This window comes from Octopus sinensis, linkage group LG10 (genome assembly GCF_006345805.1).
Source record: "Octopus sinensis linkage group LG10, ASM634580v1, whole genome shotgun sequence".
NCBI classification, from domain to species: Eukaryota; Metazoa; Mollusca; class Cephalopoda; order Octopoda; family Octopodidae; genus Octopus; species Octopus sinensis.
Window position 1 is genome coordinate 46,908,197 of NC_043006.1, and position 22,617 is coordinate 46,930,813.

The window sequence follows — 22,617 nt, forward strand, 5'->3', positions numbered from 1 at the left end:
CATATTTTCCTAATTCTACGAGAATTTTAGAAAATATTTAGAGAATATTTTTTTAAAGTAACAGAGTTACATATCAGGTATGTGTTATACTTGCTAAGGGAGGAGATATAACGATATGAGGTGACGCTTCCATACAGCAATCTTTTGAGGTATTCAAAAACATATTTTAAAAATGTGTGTCATACCAGCAGGCAAATACAGTAATTAATTTAGAAAAAATTATTACACATCCTCCACAAGTTTAATCTATGGCAAAAGTGATTATAAATGTATATACAGTAATCCGTCGCCATATTCTGGTTTATTATTTAAGCTTACGTTGGTTCCTCCGTGGTGTTGTTTTGTATTTACAATAAAATAAATATAAATAAATTATAAAAATAGTAAAATACAGTACAGTTTTTACTTCGCAGATTTTCACTATCACCGAGTGATATCACTAACGTAATACTCGTGATAGTCGAGGAATTACTGTATACTAACATGCTGTGCAGCCTTAATTTGCTATCGTTTCTGAGATCAGTTTCCATACAGTTCTACTTTGCCTTTCTCTAGTTGGAGATATTCATAATGATATATAGAACTTATAACGAATTATTTCAAAATTTGCTGTTGAGAAATGATTATTTGCTAGAGTATTGCTTTGTTACATGCATTATTTAAAATTTTAAAGGCAACGTGCCGGTTGTATCATTAAATTGTCTAAGAAAATAATTTGCGATATTTCTTCCGAATTCATCCCTTCTGATTTCAAACTCCCCCAGGATCACCTCTACCATGACGCCCTCGATTGTCAATAAAATGAACAGTAAAGTATCAACTAAATATCTCCTCTTAAAATTGTCAACAGTATGCTTAAATGAGGTCTTATTAAAATATACGAGTGATGTCCTATGGATAACCGTTGACACGAAGGGAAGTAACTCTCACCTTACAGGGTAAAAATTCAAAATAGAAGAACACGAACTGGTTGACAGGTGTTCATATGCATATATATGTGTGCGTGTGTGCATGCGAGCGGGTGCGTGAAAATATGTGTCTCTATGTGTGAAATTCTTTTTTTCGTCTTTTTTTTTTTGTTATTTGTTTCAGTCATTTGACTGAGGCCATCCTGCAGCACAGTTTTTAGTCGAATAAATCAACCCCAGAACTTATTCTTTGGAAGTTCTATCGGTCTCTTTAGCAGTACCGCAAATTTGCGGAGACCTAAACACACCAGCAAACATACGCACACACACACACACACACACACACAGACGCACACGCATATAAATATATATACGTCGGACTTCTTTCAGTTTCCGTCTAACAAATCCACTTACAAGATTCTACGCAGTGGGACAGAACCCGGAACCATGTGGTTCATAAGCAAGCTACTTACCACACAGCCACTCCTGCGGTTATTCATAAATGTGTATAAGGAAGAGTTGAATACCGGAGATATCCTTTACGACAAATATGTTTCTGTCTACAAAGTATGTAAAATAACCTATCATCATTCTGTTGAATGCAATCATTTTCTTGGAAATTTATATCTTTTTGCTGAAATATAAATATTATAATTTCTAAAAAATACGTTAGCGTAGCAAATATATTATAGAAACGAACTAAATACATTCTATGTTTTTTACTCTTTTACTTGTTTCAGCCATGTGACTATGGCCATGCTGGAGCACCTCCTTTGTTCGAGCAAATCGACCCCAGGGCTTATTCTTTGTAAGCCTACTACTTATTCTATCGCGCCCTATTGCCTAACCGCTACGTTACGGGGACGTAAACACACCAGCATCGGTTTTCAAGCAATGTTAGGGGATGGGAACAAACACAGACACACAAACATATACACACGCATACATATATATATACATACATATATACGACGGGTTTCTTTCAGTTTCCGTCTACCAGATCCACTCACAAGGCTTTGGTTGGCCTGAGGCTATAGTAGAAGACACTTGCCCAAGATGCCACGCAGTGGGACTGAACCCAGAACCATGTGGTTCATAAGCAAGCTACTTACCGTACAGCCACTCCTACGCAAGAATAATTATGAAATTTCGATCGTGCTGAAATGTATCCCTAGTCTATACAACTTTTCTCTTTCTGTTAAAGTTAAATATTTTCTTACTATTTGAAATATAACAATTATGTATCATAGCAAAACTACTATTGCTGCTGTTACTACTACTACTACTACTACTACTAGTAGTAGTAGTAGTAGTAGTTGATGCCAGCAGTGTATATTCCTTAAGACTGAAAAGTGATAGTATAATTCGCTGTCAAGTATGGAGAAGATAAATCACGTCTCCGAGATTTTATTTCATATTATAACCGACAAGAAAGAATAAGTTTGAAGAAAAATTATTGTATTCACTTCTAACATGACTAAGAATTCCTATTATTGAATCCCTTTCTGACAAAAGAAACTCTTTCTTTCGCATATTTGTAACTAAAAGTAACTTACATTCACTGACTGACGAGAGAGTAACAAGTTGTTCTTCAGATTTTTATTCTCTTATTCATCCTTACAAAATTTTAAATACAATTTCAAGAGAAACTTGTGCTAAATAAATAGATGAAAATTTGTACTAGTATTTCATTAATATGAATGTGGTATAGAATCTTTAAGAACGAGGAATTGAATACGTTGCAAGATAAAGCCATAAAACGAACACTCGTCTGCTTTTTTTTAAACAAGAATTACTTTGAACTGATCCAAAGCAGTTTCTTTTCCTGTAGATAACAATACCATTACATATATACAATACCATTACATATTTACATAAACAACACACACACACATACATAGGAATGCACATACACGCACATACACACACACACACACACACACATATATATATATATGTATATATATATATATATATGTATATATATATATTATATGTATATATATTATATGTATATATATATATATATATATGTATATATATATATATATATGTATATATATATATATATATATATATATATATATATATACATATATATATATATATATATATATATATATATATATATTATATATATATATATATATATATATATATATATATATATATATATATACACATACAGGCATGCACAAACATACATATACCGTAAATCTCCGAGTATAATCCGCATATTTTACCCAAAATTTAAAGGTCAAAATCCCTAGTGCGTACTATATACGAGGTTAAACATGAAAAATATTTTCTACGCAATGTCCGAGTCTCTATTTGCTGTCCAGCAATGATTATTCCGACGCATTTTGTGATGTAGGGCGCGAACATACATTAAGCTAAGCCTGAAAGCAATTAAGTCATAAAGGGATCATCCATAACTTGCAGTAAGCAACATTTATTAAAATAAAAGTATTCAGAACACAGAATAAAATGTAACAAAAAGAATTTGCAAACATACTTATATTCCCATATAACAGTTACGAACATCACTATTATTGTATTACGCATGAGCAGAAGTTTTTGTTCGACTAAGTGCTGCTGGTTTAATTACGCACGACTCAAGTTAGAGAAGGGGTTAGAAAGGTTACATATATGCATGTATGTATGTATATATATAAAATTCTTATATGTAATATATATATATATATATATATATATATGCCTGTGTGTGTATGTATGTATGCATGTATGTACATTAAAGTTAATATAAACAGCTAGGCTCAATATAATGATATATAGGAAAATTTTTATCGTCGCTAATCGTGACTCGGATGTGTGTGTGGAGGGGGTATGTGATTTGCAAACCTGGAAATTCCTGTGATAATCATATTCTAAAACACACAACTTGGTAGTAATCAATCCAATACAGTAATAACTTGCCATATAGCGGTTCACATATCGCAGTTTATTATTTAAGATTCCGTCGATCCCTCCCTGGGGTTGTTTTGCACTTATGATACAATAAATATATACAAATTCAAACATAATAAAAAAAATATATACAGTACTAATTCTACTTCGAGACATTTTCATCTATCTCGGGTTTTTTGGAACATAACACCCGCGATAGTCGAGGGATTACTGTAGTATACTTATGGAGTGTGATGTTACATTAGTAAAAGAGCTGGTTTTTACAGGAGAGCGCTGAGGAGAGCACCAAAGATATTATATTTGCATCTGTAATTATGTCATAAGAGACAATAATATTGCTTGCAAACAAATAGATTTATACAACTTAACATTTTAAGCTATACGTAATCTAATGAATAAGTATCCGTATTTTTACCATAGCAGTAAAGCTAAAATATGCAGAGTAAATTCGTTTGGCACAGATTAACCTTGATCTCTGCTGTGCATGTGGACCAAGTTTTAGCGTTCTAGCTCACTTTCAGTATTTACAGCAGTGCTTGGAAGGAAGGTGTGTAGTGTTTGATCGTCGCTTTGACCATGACAGAGAAATTTGAACAGACAATCTGTATCGAATTTTGACAAAAGCTTGGTAATGTCTGCTCATAGGCCTACGCAAAGCTTTCAGACAGTTTTCTTCGTTCTCATCAGAATCAAGGAGATCTTGTGCAACTGAAACACGCGTCTCATAGCCAAATTTTTAGTGATAATAGATTTACCTGGATTGTAACTAATATGCACATCTGATAACTGACGGTTGGTAATTCGACGATTTCCCCACACAGCGGCGTGCACATCTGCGATGTTTTTCCCAAGTTCTTCTGGTTGACTATCTCACAGAACGTTCGTCAATATCGACATTTTTCGGCCATCTTCAAAACGTCTGAAATATTCGTACAGTTATGTGCGGCTAATACACTTCTCTCCATACACTTTCTGCAACTTTGCGTAGGCCTCTGAGCAGGTATCATCATAGTAACTTTCTCTGTCATGGTTAATGCGCCGACCACACGCTACACACGTTCCTTCTAAGCATTGCTGTAAACAGCGGAAGTAAGTTAGAACATTAAAACCTAATGCGTATGCACAGCGGAGTTCATGGTCAATTTTTGCCAAGCAGCTTCAATCTGCATGGTTTAGATTCGTCACTAGTGCCACAATCCAGATATTATTGATCAGATCACGAATTCGCTGTATTGAATTGTAACAGAATCATAGCTCCACACAAATATTTCGAACCCGTAAAATATAATACGAATCTGCAAAAAAACATTCACAGACTTACAATATACTTAAAATCTTACGCCTACGTATTACTCATGTATCCGGGAACACACACACGCACACATATGTATAAAGTTCCTCACTTGGGTGCACGAACCAACATGGATGATGTTCATGTCTACAGGTTTACTGATGCCTGACGAGTTCGATTGAAGACAAAGAGGCACCAGTTTAGAAGCTGCGTGTGTTGCTCGGTTTATCAAGTTCGAGCGTGGTGTCTGTCTTTTTTCCTCCTCCTTTTTGCTTTGTCTTCAAGACTGGTCCTGTTGATGTCTTCAAACGAATCTGTTGCCTGGAGGTCATTTCCAGCGCCAAAATCCACGCTCAGCAGCAAGAACATCCTTGTGGTTGTGATGAATATATCAGGCACCGAGGGGATTCTTTGGGAATTTCTTGTACATCTTCTTTGGTGCTACTCTATCACGGTGACCAGAGGAGAGTTCGCCATAAAGCGTGGTCTTTGCAAGTCAATGGACATTCTGGTATTACATTATGTCCAGTGTAACTGTGTCTTCAGTAGATGCGCTTCGATGATCTGTGACCTTCGCCTGCACTAAGAATTCGTCATTAATGGCAAAGTCACCCCAATATTTGCTGACGATGAAGCAAAGCAGTGTTAACCGAATCCCTTAAGGAGTTGTTGGTGTTGCCCGCCCTGCATCCACTGGGGGTTGGAACACCGTTATAGCTTTCGTTCGAGAGTTATGTAACCAACTATGACATTCATTTAGCAAATAAAACAGCATGTCCTGCTCTATGAATTACAAGTAAGTCTAGATGAACGAGCAGCTTCTTAATGGTACAAGCAATTGGAAACATTTAACTCTGCAGGAACACTTTTCTTTGATACTTCAAGTGGAACATGAGAAAAATCTTTTAATTAACATAAATCTAGAAGATTGCTCTTAATCTGGCGTCATCAAAGTGGGGTAAAGTCGCTTACATCGACCTTAATATTTCCTTGGTAATTGCCTTATTGACTTGACTACTACGACATGCCAGGATGATTTTTTATTTTTGAACTTTAAAAGCGGAATGTATCAAAATGCTGTCTCAGACACTCTACTGAATCTTCCAATTCACTCCTATATTTAATATCCTATCTGAAAATAAATTTGATTTTAAACCGACGCGATATAACTCAAATGGACTAGCATTAAAACCAGTCACAAAATGCAGTGTGTTTATGTGTATAAATATGTGGTTGCAGTTGTCATTTAGCGTCCTGTGAGACGCGCATAATCGAGCGACTAAAAGCGTACACTTCTTTCAGTTTTGACAATCCAATCGTTATTTTGATATTTAGAAATTTGCACCGTTTGCATTTTACTTCCTGTAATAAATCGAGTGACCTCGTAAAGGCTGCTGGCGTATATATATATATTAATAGTGGAATTGCTTACTCACGAAGACGATGTAACACAGAGGCATTAACGATGATATGACTGTTCTAATTACATTGTGGTCTCTACTGTATCTCTTAATAGTCTTTTTTCCTCTGTTCGTACCTGATGGAAAAGGAAAAGACAATCATTCCTGGACGTATTAATACAACACTCACCAAGTATGGATTCAGGACATCCGTATACCGCAAGCCGACCTTCACTGGACGATACCTAAACTTCAATTTCGACCCTCGATACAGTGTAAAGAGAGGGAGTGCTCAGTGCCTAAAACATCGTGCAAAGAATATAAGTAGCGATTGTGATACACACCACGCAGAAATGATGAAACTCAATAACTATCTATTAAGCAACAACTAACCACATAACATACTATCTACTCCAATTATGAAGAAAAGAGATGAAACCAATAAACTGTCCACAGTCTGTCTACCCTATGTGAAAGGCTTCTCCCAAAAGATACAAAAAATATGCAGAGCATATGACATCAGGACAGTATTCAAGAGTAATATAACACTTCGCAAATATCTCCTTTGCGTAAAATCACCAATAGAAGCGAATATGACCAAAGACTGCGTGTACTCCGTCCCATGCAGCTGTGGTAAGTTATATAAAGGTGAAACACGCTACCACCTCAAAATAAGGATAGATGAACATCGCAAAACTGTGATACGAGGAGATATTGATAAATCGGGTATAGGTGTTCATGTATGGTAAAATGGAGACAACCCCCTATGGGATGAACTGAAAATAACAGACAGAGAAAATATGAAATGTAAAATAAGCAGCACATATGCTAGGACACAACATCCTCTTAAGCAGACAGTGCAGATATGAATAGCATATGGGAACCGGTATTAAGAAAGGATAGGAAAATATTAGATTTATAAGCCCTAAAATTCACTCCATAACTAACCACGGATATATGGCGTAATGTTTAATAGCGCGGGCTACTAACGCCAAGATTCCGAGTTCAATTACATGCAGTGACCTTAATAATAATAATAATAATAATAATAATAACATCGAACAATATCTTAGGAATAAGAACCCAGGTTAAAAATTTCTCCGAGACACTTGATGAAGGCTGGAGGGTATATCAGCCGAAACGTTGTGTTAACAACAAACAACATGAGAACAAATATCCGTTAAATGTAAATAATGAAAATAACATTCTATAACTATTAATATAAACAAACTATATAACAGGGAAATAACGAAATCTGAACGGAACAGGTTTTCATTCAATCTTAAAATTTAAAAGCTTTGTAGAATCGTGTATTTACAGCGAAGACATATATTATATCAACGATGACTCATACATTGCAATCCAAAAGATACTGACAATATTGGATTTGCCTTCTGTGGTATTCAATGCTTAACAAGTTATCTTTTCTCTAGTATCCGGAATTTTCCCAATATTTACTCGTGTTATACAAAAACGAATTTTTCGAAGGTGTTTCGTTTTGAATTTTGAAAAATACTAATGAAAAACCATGTTTGACAACAATAATTCCAACAGATATTTTGCATTCAGAGACCTGAAATTGAATTGTTTCGCTCTGTCTGTTTAAAACAGACAGGTGAAAAAGTTTCATAACTCTTCTAATTCTTTCAAATTCTTCAGTGTACAGTAAATTTGTGTATTTTATAAATGGAACAAAGTTTACTGGAATCAAATTTCATTTTCTAATAATCACAATTTTCCTATGAAATTTAGGGTGTTGTTTCAATTTTAGATATTGCTAAACACCAATATCTAAAGCTTTATGAAAGATACATGTATGTAAATTTGCAGATTTATTGTATTTCATTACAAACATCAGCGCTCACGCACACACACACACACACACACAAATACATACATAGATTCATGTGAATAAATGTGTTAAATGCAACAGCCTCCGATTATAACATTTCCTATGCTGAATAATTGGAATATTAATATTTATGGTACTATTCTTATTTTTATTAACACCGTCATTCCATATCTGGGAAAAGCAAAACGAAACATACGGAAAATAAGCAGAATAAACAAAATTAATTGTTATGTTCTTGACATTATGGCGATTGTGGTTTAGATATAATAATTTCCTGGAACAATTGTTTGGAAAATAACTTAGTAACACCAACACATTATGTAGCAGAAATGTCACCCTCATTACTACAAGTTATTGACATTATACGCAGCCAAATTTTCATGAAAGTGTTAGAATGTATTAGCCGAGATAGCTATCAGAATTATGTCAATCTTTGTAATATTATGCTTATTAAGATTTCTTCACATAAAGGAAATTAATATAGATATGGACATTTGACATTTTCATATCTCAATTATTAAAAATTTGCTTCTAATAATTAGTTGTGCTTTCTATTTGTAATGCTTCAGTGCTATATCTTGATAGCAATATATTTTATACTACAAATTAAAAAGCTAGAACGAATAAAAGTAGTTAAGTGGTTAAGCGCATTAAATAGATGTTACAGTGTTCAAACCCCGATCATGTATTGAGAATAAAAAAGCAAAGGATTGATTTCAAATACAGAAATTTAACGTGGTAAAAGAAAGTATGTGAGATGTGTTCAATAGTTAGAGACCTATTAAGTGCAGATTTAGAGTCTCTGATAGTAACAGTGCACTTTCTAAAGCCTTCATATTCATAATAATTGTATTTCCTCATATCGTAGCTAGTAATCAACCTTTAATATAATATATTTCAGTTCATATAATCAGAATTATGCACTAAATTGTATTAAGTTCTATTCATTGCAGCTATGGCAAAATGATTTTAAACGTTTATGTTCATCATTGAAGAAGCCTAATAGGGGTGTGAAATCTTGCTTTGCTTTGTGCTCTAAATTCATTAAGGGAATCGAATGGGGAGCGTCCTAATATGTAACGAATATAGAGCATATCACTTAGAGAATAACAGGAAGAGAATAAGTGGCTCCTATACAGTACTAATAGTTCATTTATTGAAGTCAAAACTATGGAAAATAGATTTGATTACAGAATTGTTTGAGCTCAGAGCATAGAGCCGGAACAATTACCGCAATGATGGTCATCTGATACTCGAATGAATTAAATAACTAAAGTAGAAAAGATTGACGATTGCAAACATTTTAAGGTATGAATCGAACTCCGACAAGAAAATATTCAACCTAACATTTTATTTAGCATCTTAACACAATTTTACAAGATTAAGTAAATTTTCGTTATTGATTTAAAATACTGAACAGACAAAAATCTGTATTTTATGAAAAAAAAAAATATAAATTTCTTTCGCAAAAATGTTATGCATAATTAATTAAGAAAATCTTCATTAAGAAAAAAATCAATATTCAAATATAAATTAAGATTTAGAATTTCCATAGACTATTAATATTTAGTATTTTTCACTGCTTTCCAAGAAATTTGAGTGAAATTCGTCACTCATAAACATTGCTTTCAAATATGAGATGAATAACAATTTCAAAGTAAATTTGCTTAACAAAAATTGCATCAATATTTGACACCTGAGATTTACAAATTTTACCTCTTATGTCAGCTCAAATTTATATATTTGTCGTGTTGATATAAGAGCAATTAGAATTTTGGATGTTTTACATATCATCACATGTATAATTTGTAGAAATGAAGAGTGAGAAATATAAAACGACAACAATACTATGAAAGCTTGATTAGCATGTGAAATAGATGGAACAAGTTTTGTGAAAGCTAAGAATCTGATGGGAAAAGGAAACAAAGAAAAATAGTATGAGACGTGTAAGAGAAATACGAGCCAGGTATGTGAAACAGAAAAGGAAGATGTACTAAAACATTCTGTAGCTATTGAACTTTAATGTATCTGCGGTCAAGTGTGGGTAGCATTTACGTTTAGATTTTTGGATATGAATGTAAATAATCGTTATATAGGATCTTTTCGGTTTGAACGGCAGTTTTTAACATAATTTCTAGGTAACTAAAAAATTTTAAACTTCGTATACTGGTAGAATGTGTTTATAAAACATCTTTTTCTCTTGGCTTTATTGAGAAAATTCTATAGTTTATAAGATATTTGTTGTTTGTTTTCTTCAATTTCTGCAATTTCAACCAATCAGTGACGTCTATTGAGTTAAAAAGCATTCTGTGCCGTATGAATATGTCCCTCGTTTAAGAAACAGATTGGGTTTATTTACATTTGTGAAGAAAAAAAAAAGACCCTTCCCCCACCCATAACCCTAACCCTAACCCTAACTAACCCTAACCTAAAAGAGATTGAAATGAATAGATCGATTCTAGGGTCATAATTATGGGTGACAATTTCATATGACACCGCTAGAAAAAACTACCGTTCAAACCGAAAAGATCCGTTATATCTTCAATCCATAGGACACTGTGAGTGGAACGTAGATTGTTACTGATGTAAGGATTGCTGTTTACGAATAGAACTAGACGCGAAGAACAGTACATTATGATGGATTAGATTGAAGCTTTGAGGTTTAGCAAATCAATTCATCGATAGAAAATGGAATACCAAATGAATGCGAGAGTTGAATGTGTGATTAAAGAAGGGTGGAAAGAACTGGAAATTGTGCCAATGTCTTGTACAGAACAAATTTTGAGAAGGTATGTTTTGATGATCTCTGCTTCACAATGTGTGAATGACAAAGATCGCTCTGCTATTAATTTTAAGGTCGACGAAGATCTTCGTAGTGGATATTACAAATTGGTTTCAATTTTTTAAGTCTACAAAATAAATGTCATTTTAATATTAATCATCCAAAATCACCCTCTGGATAGTTCTTTAAGCCTATTTTACACACTCAAACATATATTAAAAACTGATTATTAGCTACGTTATAATGAATTACAAATCGTACGAACATGAAGGCCTGAGAAAGTACGGAGACTCTAAATATGCATTTCTTTTCTTCACAGACGAAATGAAATATAATAAGAAATGTGTGTATACTCGTGTGGATTCTTCTCGATTTACATCTATATGTGCTTTGCTAATTATATAAATTCTAGGCATAATAATTTTAATATAGCACAGTGTTTAGTTCGCTCCCTCTTATATACATTAGCATAATCGAAAAAAATCATATCAGATATACCATAACATTATTGAGAATTATTTTGTTCTTAATTGCCTCATCTAACCAGCTAGTTGAAGACATTTTTTTTTTTGTAGGGAGAACCTGTTACGCTGAAGATCAATATATATGAAGCTGGAACAGAAGATGGGAGTGTTTGTTTTTTACAGTTTTACTTTATAATACGATTAATGAATTTTGATGAAGACTAAGTAATTATGTCTACCAAATGGAAATACCGCGGGAAAGAAAACTCATAAATTAGTTCCAATATTTATCATTATTTATTTGAGCAAACAAAATTATCTACAAATTTGTGTGAAATGCCATATTTGTACATAGCTATACTTTGGCGATATACAAATATCACGGTACAAATGTGGGGTGTACGAAAAATGAGGAACAGTTATGATGCCCGTCTCCATCACATAGTTCGTAAGAAGGATGGAAATGTGGACTGGCGTATTGTCTTGATCCAGAATGTCTGGACATTCACGACGAAATCACTTCTCTCAAAAAATCCAGAAATTACTTTTTGTTGACCGTCCAGCCAGAAGAAACGCAGTATAAACAGATGATACCCTTGTAGTTGAATTTTCTTGAGATTTCCTGTGGACTTGCTTTATCTGGCTTCCTGTATCAGCGAAAAACATTCTCGACTGATAGAAGTTAATCCATCAACTGCCTGGAGCATTTCAAATGTTTTCTTTAGCCTAGTTTAGCCCAAAATTTTCCTACATTACAAGCATCAAAATTGTCTTCATATTCCCATCGCTTTCAGCAAACTAGGGAGCTACGGCAAGTAGGTTTCTGCTACGGTGTGTACAAAGCGCTGTTACCGATGTGTTCTTCAACGTGGAATAACAACAGTTGGCAGGTTAGCTTATTGGATGTGTAATAATGATATATTAAAACTACAACAATCCGGGAGAGTTATGTCTTTCCTAAAAAACCTCAAATCGTCTAGAGTACATGGGTACACACACAAACACACACACACATACATACACACATACACACACACATACGCTCACACACATATATGTACGCATATACGCACATGCATAAGTAACTATATGCATATGTATATATATATATATATATACTCTTTTACTTGTTTGAGTCATTTGACTGTGGTCATACTGGAGCATCGCCTTTAGTCGAGAAAATCGCTCCCATGACTTATTTTTGTAAGCCTAGTACTTATTCCATCGGCCTCTTTTGCCGAACCGCTAAGCTACAGGGATGTACCAACATCGGTTGTCAAGCAATGTTGTGGGGATAAACGCAGATACACAAACTGACACATATATATATACATATATATTTTCAGTTTCCGTCTACGAAATCCACTCACTAGGTTTTGGTCGGCCCGAGGCTATAGTAGAAGACCCTTGCCCAAGGTGCCACGCAGTGGGACTGAACCCGGAACCATGTGGTCGGTAGCAAGCTACTTACCACACAGCCACTCGTGCACACACACACACACACACACGTATATATATATCCATCGTAAGATATGGAAAAAACAATATAAATATAACGTATGCTACTTAGAATATTGATTACAAGCAGGTTTAATGTTTAAAGAGCATATCTCTCTGGAAAAGATAAAGTAGAAATGTATTTTCTAATAACTATAATAGATTATTTTATAAATATAGCTTTTGCAAATACTGTTAGAAAATTGGATATGGTGCCCAAGGAAACTGAAGACGGAGATGAAGGGAAAGTGAGAGAGAGGCAGTGAGAATGCAAAAGAGACTCGAAATTAGAAAGTTAGAATAGTGGAGAGATAAACAGAAAGAAAACAGATGCATATTTTAATAAATCGTAAGTTCATTAATATATATACTATTGAGAAAAGTGATCAATCTTCATTTAATATGAGCATTAGAAATAAAAACATTATATATTGCAAAGAATAAAATTGTACGTTATTTTGCCGGTAGTATAACAATCTATTCTTGTTTTCCGTTGATGTAATTTTCTTGATGAATCTTCCATGGAATAAATAAAATAATTACTGACAGACATTCCTTGAAACGGCAGAATCATTTCTCTATGTAATCGAAAAAATGATTTATCTTTCTTTGCTACCTGTATACATACATACATACATACATACATACATACATACATACATACATACATACATACATACATACATACATACATACATACATACATATATATATATATATGTATATATATTGGTAAAACGGAAAGATAACAAAAGAAAGAAAGAGACCTCAATATTATGTAAATAGAGGAAATTTATCTATACAATAATATGTAACCGAAGAGATGTCGTGGATTTCCACTTCGGTATCTGAAACTCATAGTTTTATCTTGACTCTCGAGTAATGTGACATATTATTGTATATATATATATATATATGTATATATATTGGTAAAACGGAAAGATAACAAAAGAAAGAAAGAGACCTCAATATTATGTAAATAGAGGAAATTTATCTATACAATAATATGTAACCGAAGAGATGTCGTGGATTTCCACTTCGGTATCTGAAACTCATAGTTTTATCTTGACTCTCGAGTAATGTGACATATTATTGTATATATATATATATATATATCTATATTGTATAGATCTATATTGCAGTTCGTAAAAAGCCCGCCATTTACCGGATATATGATTTATAAACATTCCATGTGCTTGGCCGGAGTGAGCAGTTGTCTGTTCGTCTCCGCTACGTAAGGTTGGTAGTTTATTTATGATGTATTCAGAATCAGTTCTGCTGACGATCATTAGACGCAAGTTGTATGTGAAATCACGGTGATACAGAACATAATTCATTTTTAAATGTCTTGCTTTGAAAAACTGCATTTGGGTATGATTAGTATAATTTTTGGTAGTAATGACTTTGTCCCTCCTAGTGTGAGGCATTTATGTGTAATAATGCCCTCTATACAATATAGATATAATTAATTTGTTCAAAAGAAAAAAATTATTTTCGGATTCTTTTCTTTTATGAGGTTTTCACGCTAGCTACCCGATAATTTCTTGTTAAGATCCTTATTAAGAGATTATCCTTAATTGTTAAACTTATTCGAAATACTTTTCATTACCCGACATGCAGTTCGTAAAAAGCCCGCCATTTACCGGATATATGATTTATAAACATTCCATGTGCTTGGCCGGAGTGAGCAGTTGTCTGTTCGTCTCCGCTACGTAAGGTTGGTTGTTTATTTATGATGTATTCAGAATCAGTTCTGCTGACGATCATTAGACGCAAGTTGTATGTGAAATCACGGTGATACAGAACATAATTCATTTTTAAATGTCTTGCTTTGAAAAACTGCATTTGGGTATGATTAGTATAATTTTTGGTAGTAATGACTTTGTCCCTCCTAGTGTGAGGCATTTATGTGTAATAATGCCCTCTATACAATATAGATATAATTAATTTGTTCAAAAGAAAAAAATTATTTTCGGATTCTTTTCTTTTATGAGGTTTTCACGCTAGCTACCCGATAATTTCTTGTTAAGATCCCTTATTAAGAGATTATCCTAATTGTTAAACTTATTCCGAAATACTTTTCATTACCGACATGCAGTTCGTAAAAAGCCCGCCATTTACCGGATATATGATTTATAAACATTCCATGTGCTTGGCCGGAGTGAGCAGTTGTCTGTTCGTCTCCGCTACGTAAGGTTGGTAGTTTATTATGATGTATTCAGAATCAGTTCTGCTGACGATCATTAGACGCAAGTTGTATGTGAAATCACGGTGATACAGAACATAATTCATTTTTAAATGTCTTGCTTTGAAAAACTGCATTTGGGTATGATTAGTATAACTTTTGGTAGTAATGACTTTGTCCCTCCTAGTGTGAGGCATTTATGTGTAATAATGCCCTCTATACAATATAGATATAATTAATTTGTTCAAAAGAAAAAAATTATTTTCGGATTCTTTTCTTTTATGAGGTTTTCACGCTAGCTACCCGATAATTTCTTGTTAAGATCCCTTATTAAGAGATTATCCTTAATTGTTAAACTTATCCGAAATACTTTTCATTACCGACATGCAGTTCGTAAAAAGCCCGCCATTTACCGGATATATGATTTATAAACATTCCATGTGCTTGGCCGGAGTGAGCAGTTGTCTGTTCGTCTCCGCTACGTAAGGTTGGTAGTTTATTTATGATGTATTCAGAATCAGTTCTGCTGACGATCATTAGACGCAAGTTGTATGTGAAATCACGGTGATACAGAACATAATTCATTTTTAAATGTCTTGCTTTAAAAAACTGCATTGGGTATGATTAGTATAATTTTTGGTAGTAATGACTTTGTCCCTCCTAGTGTGAGGCATTTATGTGTAATAATGCCCTCTATACAATATAGATATAATTAATTTGTTCAAAAGAAAAAAATTATTTTCGGATTCTTTTCTTTTATGAGGTTTTCACGCTAGCTACCCGATAATTTCTTGTTAAGATCCCTTATTAAGAGATTATCCTTAATTGTTAAACTTATATATATATATATATATATATAGTTTGGAGGTTTTATACAAAACCTTTCATGTTTGACTCAATGAAGGCAGAGCAACTTGTGTTGTTTCTAAAGCTTCAACGTTTATGAATAAAATGTAAGATACATTCACACACACACTCACACACACACGCACACACACACGCATATATATATGTATAGAAGGTTGTTTATGGTGTAAGATAGGAGGAAAGAAACGCGTTTAGTGAAACGTGATATGGTAGATGATAACCACATATACAAGAAGACTAAAGTAACTTGAAATGCTATAGCTCCTTAGTAATTACTAGTGTAACGGAATATGTACGGAAGGACGAAGGGAACTAACTCTGAGGTATGTGCGAAATATAGATAAAAGATTAGGCACGGAATAGTCCTTAACGATATGATAGGTGTAGATAAGGTAGATGCTATATTCTTGCATCGGCGCCGTGTAATAAATTTTGAAGGTTGGTTATGGTTGATTACTTCACACCCAGTTGAATGTAACCGAAGGTGACACAATCAGGATTTCAGAAAATATAATCTATCTATCTATCTATCTATCTATCTATCTATCTATCTATCTATCTATCTATAGACTACGAAGCGGTGACAGGAGCAAAAATCAACCGGGAAAAGTCAGTGGGCTTGCGGCTCGGCACCTGGAGAAGCAAACCCATGCCGTCCACCAGTACCTCCGTCGTGGGACGCTGGACAGACGGCCCGGTTGAGTTGCTCGGGGTCTGGTTCGGTCCGGACCTCCAAATGGAGAAGAACTGGAACGAGATAACGAGTAGGGTGGTCACTCTCGCCCAGCAATGGGCCGAGAGGAAACTGTCCCTAAAAGGTCGGGCGGAGGTGGTGAACGCGTACATCGCGTCCATCATCTACTACCGCCTGACCGTCGTACCTTGTCCCGACCCTACCATCACCAAACTAGAACGCATCCTCTTCCGCTTCTTGTGGAAAGGATGCGTCCCGATGGTCAGGCGATCCATTTGCTGTCAACACCCGTTAAAAGGAGGGCTGGGCATGCCGTGGTTGATGATGCGCAGACACGCGCTGAGACTGCGACATCTCCGGCTCTATGTAGACGACGGTGAACAGGTGTGGTCGCCGTTTGTGAGGCACGCATTCCCGCAACTCGTCTCCATGACCGAACTACAGTCGTGGATCAAAAAGAGGCCGAAGAAGGGCGAATGGCACCGCGAGTGTCGCGTTGCTCTCAAGCAACTCTGCCGTCCCGGGTCGACCTTGAGTGACTTCAACACAACCAAAGCATTCTATAGGAGATTAGTGAGGGGAGGTACGACGACGAGCTCGGGGCAAACCTGGGCGTCGACGAGGAATACCTGACCCGCCTGTTTCAAACGACTTTCGGCCCGGGACCTATGGACAACTTCCAGAGATCCCTGGCCTGGCGGTGCTACCGAGAAGCGCTACTACCGTTCGGGATAAGCTCTATAGGCATGGCTCGAGAAACACGGGGCCGACCTGCCCGAGATGCGGGCAGAGCGACGAAACCGCTCTGCACGCAATCGTGCAGTGTCCAGCAATTTCCCACCTGTGGGCTTATGTCGAACGACTGCTGTCACGTGTGGGACGTGTCGGTTTATCAGCCGAGTCTATCGTTAATATCGTCACGCCTCCTTCCTTCAAACGGGAAGGAAGAGCTATTTTTATCATACTTGTGGCTATGGCGAAAATGTATCTGGTGGACGCGTCTGAAAGGATTAGAGACAAACACTTTCCTCTCTGGTCACTCTCATCAACTTCTTCAAGTATCACTTGAAGAAAAAAGTGAGAGTAGAGAGGCAAGTTTTGTCTAGTGAATGTTTTAAAAAAAGATGGGTGAATGTAGCAAGGATGGCACGTATGAATGACGAAGCCACCTTGACTATGATTCTATGAACCGTAAAAATTAATACAGAGAGTTGCTTATTTGCAAAAAAAAAAAAAAAAAAAAAAAAAAAATATAACATGTGACTTCATTGACCGAGGTTACCGTGGTCTTTTCCGTAGGCTTTTCTTTCCACGGGTAAACCTCACCTGTCCCCCTCTTTACACTTCATATTGACATTTCTGTGATAACGATCCCTATTGATCAATTTTTTTCCTCCCCCCCTTTTTTTTTAACCCCCCCCTTTTTTTTGTCCCCTTTCTCTCCTTTTACGATCCCTTTTGATCGACCCCCCTTTTTTATTTTATTTTTATTTTATTTTCTTTTTTTTTTTTTTTTTTTCTTTTTTTATTTTTTTTCTTTTATTTTTTATTTATTTATTTTTTTTTTTTTTAAACCTTCAAAAGAAAAGCTCTACCTTGTAATTTGTTCTATCTGTGTGCAGCCCTGTGTGGCTAATAGAGAAACATATCTATCTATCTATCTATCTATCTATCTATCTATCTATCTATCTATCTATCTATCTATCTATCTATCTAGGAAAGTGAGAGTAGAGAGGCAAGTTTTGTCTAGCGAATGTTTTAAAAAAAGATGGGTGAATGTAGCAAGAATGGCACGTATGAATGACGAAGCCACCTTGAGCATAGTCCTATGAACCCAGAAATCGAAAACAGAGAGTTGCTTATTTGCAAAAAAAAAAAAAAAAAAAAAAAAAAAAGAAATATAAAATGTGACTTCATTGACCGAGGTTACCGTGGTCTTTTCCGCAGGCTTTTCTTCCCACGGTAAACCTCACCTGTCCTCCCCTTTACACTTCATATTGACATTTCTGTGATAACGATCCCTATTGATCATTTTTTTTTCCTCTCCCCCTTTTTTTTTTTTTTTTTTAACCCCCCCTTATTTTTGTCCTCTTTCTCTCCTTTTACGATCCCTTTTGATCGAACCTCCCCCTTCCTTTTTTTTTTTTTTTTTTCTTTTTTTTTTTAATACCTTCAAAAGAAAAGCTCTACCTTGTAATTTGTTCTATCTGTGTGCAGCCCTGTGTGGCTAATAAAGAAACATATCTATCTATCTATCTATCTATCTATCTATCTATCTATCTATCTATCTATCTATCTATCTATCTATCTATCTATCTGTTTTTCCACATTGGAGCTGCATTCGGACGACTTGGTAATGATACCAGTCTATTTAAACAAAAGGGTCACGAAAGTCCAAATAAAAAACATACCATTTGATGTCGAAACACAATGGTTGGTCTCTGCCATCTGCTTTGAAATGTCAGAGACAATGTCAGAGACAAACATCCTGGAAATCGCGGTTCTAGGAGAGAAAGACTATGTGGGCAAATCAATCGAATTCCTGCTTCAATTGGATGAAGCAGCAAGAGAGAAGATACCCACCTCTATAGAACTGCCAGGAGGCTACAAACTCTATATAGTGGTAGAGGGCAGGCGACCACGCTGCTATTTGTGTGGAAGCGAAACACACTTGAAAAAGACGTGCCCAACCACTGCACACCAAGAGCAACAACAACAACCACTACCACAACCAAAGCACTCCGGAAAAAAAGCTCTCTACTACCCACACCCACCATCAACACAGAAGACGACAAGAGAAGCACACACAAGCTAATCCGTCTCATCAACCAAAACCACTCGACACCTGAAAAAATACCAACACCACCATCAACAGCAAAACCCAAAGGAACAGAAAAACAAAGAAAACACACACAAACTGATCCCCCATCCCTTATACCGCACTCAACACACACACACTCAACAACCAACAACAACGAAAACAACAACACAACCACTTACACAGACATACATAGAAGCCCACAACATACCCCTACCCCCTTCTGATTCCTCAGAAATTTCGTCGGAAGACGAAACCAGTGAGGAATGGCAAATAGCTACAATAAGAAGGAAAATAAAGAGCAGAAACACAACCAAACAAATGCAAACACGAACAAAGCAGGGGGAATACATCTCCCGAAGACATTTCAAAACCCAACGCAAACAACAGCCACACACAACACCACAAAAACATATACAGCAAACATGCTCACAGCCATAGACACCAAAAACACAAATTTGATGGAATACATCCAATCAAAAACAAACATAACAGAAGATGACATAAAAACAAACAATCACCCATACACAACACCACCAGACCACATCAAAATATTACACATCTCCAAAAGTCTGCACCACACACTCAAAGGCATTTTCCCCAGTGCGGTTGGTAAATGCCAAAAATATCTCACAAAGAAACTGTACTGGGATCTTCTCGAGGACAAACCAACGGAGGAGAAAGCAAAAACTTTCGAGCAGTAAGTAACCCTCTGTATTCTAATTCATTAGAACTATGATCAAGATTGGTTGTGTAAATGCGCGTGGCTTGGGGTCCCCTTGGAAACAAGGGTACCTCTTAAATGACATAAAGTCACATAAGTTAGAAATCATAGCCATAAGCGAGACCAGACTCCACAATCCGCGGGCCCTAAAGACCATGTTTGGCGGACAGTTCAACATTTATTTTTTCCCCTGTCTGCCGAGAATGGGCGGTAGTGGCACCGCGGTACTTTTTCACAAGAGTCTGGATCTCAATGTAAGGACAATATTCGTAGACCCGGAGGGTAGACTGGTCGTCCTGGATGTCGACGGCAGCAATGGGTGCGCTTTTCGACTCGTATCAGTTTACGCACCGCCCTTAACAGGTCGGGCGGATTTCTTTCAACGTCTAGAAGTTTTCTTGGGAACGTCTCGTCCTTTACTCTTAGTGGGGGATTGGAATGCTACCTTGGACACGCATGTAGACTACGTGGGTAGAGATAGGAATAGACGGGGATGCAAATGCCTCAGAGACCTGCTCAGACGCTTTCAACTGTCTGACAGGTTCCGACTAGACCACCCGAATGCGCCAACGTGGACATGGAGCAACCGCATCGGGTCGTCGAGATCGTATCTAGATAGGATACTGTGTAGGACAGTAGATAGAGATAGCATAGGATGTCCACAATTCCACATAGTCAGCTACACGGATCACAAACTTGTGACATGTACGCTAGACTTAGGTAAGACACTTAGGCAGGGTCCCGGATACTGGAAACTAAACGCGTCTTTCCCATCGAGACAAGTTTTCAGAGACCGGATTAGCACACTAGTAAAGAGGGCTTTGACGGGAGCCATCATCAACAACAAATGGTGGTTTGCCCTCAAGAGAGCAGTAAAAGCAGAAGCGATTAGGTACAGCAAAGCACTAGCCATAGATAGAAATAGAGTAGAGGGTGAGCTAGTTAAGAAGCTAGAAGAGGCAATTAGAAGCGGCATCGCATCCGACGTTTTGGCGGCGAGGTTGGCCCTCGACCAACACTTCAACGCCAAACACGAAGGATGTGCTGTCAGAGCTAGGATGCGTGCTCTAAGGAACGAAGGTGTTGGAGCCGCGAGAGAGGCCCGGGTGGCAGAGGCGCAACAGGGCAACAAAGCCACCATTCGGTCACTGGTAGATGAACAGGGGCGCGAATTGCTCGAGCCAAGTAAAATGTGTGAGGCCTTTCAGCAGCATTTTGCCCGACTGTTCGGAACGAGTGGAGGGCAAGAACGTAGGGTGGACTTCAGTGCCTACCTACATAGCCTACCACGACTCTCGACAAGAAAGGCAGGGTGCTGCGAAGGTGCCATCACGGCGGCGGAAGTGCGGGAAGCGATGGCAGAATGCTCGAGGGACAAATCACCGGGTTTGGATGGTCTACCCTACGAGCTTTACAATTGTATGCCAGACTTGTTTGGAGATCTCTTGGCGGCGGTGTACTGCAACTGGCAGCAAAACGGGAGCATTCCTGGTTTTGTGAGCCGAGGAGCCGTAACACTGCTGAAGAAAGATCTAAACAAGGGAAATGTAATAGATAACTTTAGGCCCATCACTCTGCTTAATGCAGACTTGAAAATTTTGGCCAAGGTGCTAGCCAAGAGGTTGGCGCTTGTCATCGAGAAACTGGTCGACAAGGCGCAAACATGCGCCGTGCCAGGCCGGACCATCCATGACAACCTCCATCTGATGCGCTACATCATAGACAGGGTAGTTAACGAACCTGGCATGGAGGGGCCCTGATCAACTTGGATCAATCGAAAGCCTTTGATAGGGTAGACCATCGATACTTGGAGGCAGTCCTGAGAGCGGCTGGTTTCGGTCCCGTCTTCCGCGGCTGGATAGCTGCCTTGTACAGAGGCATCCGTTCGGTAATTCGCGTAAATGGACATCTATCGAGACCTTTCGACATTGCACGTTCGGTCCGTCAGGGATGCCCCCTCTCGGCGCTTCTATACGTATTGACTCTTGAGCCACTACTGCGGAAGCTGGCGACTCTAAGGGGCATCCCGCGAGAATTGGGATGCGGGACGAGCGTGTCTGCATACGCGGACGACGTCACCGTCATAGTGTCTAGCCACGAGCACATCGAGCTGGTCGGCGAGACACTGAAAAACTACGAAGCGGTGACAGGAGCGAAAATCAACCGGGAAAAGTCAGTGGGCTTGCGACTAGGCACCTGGAGAAGCA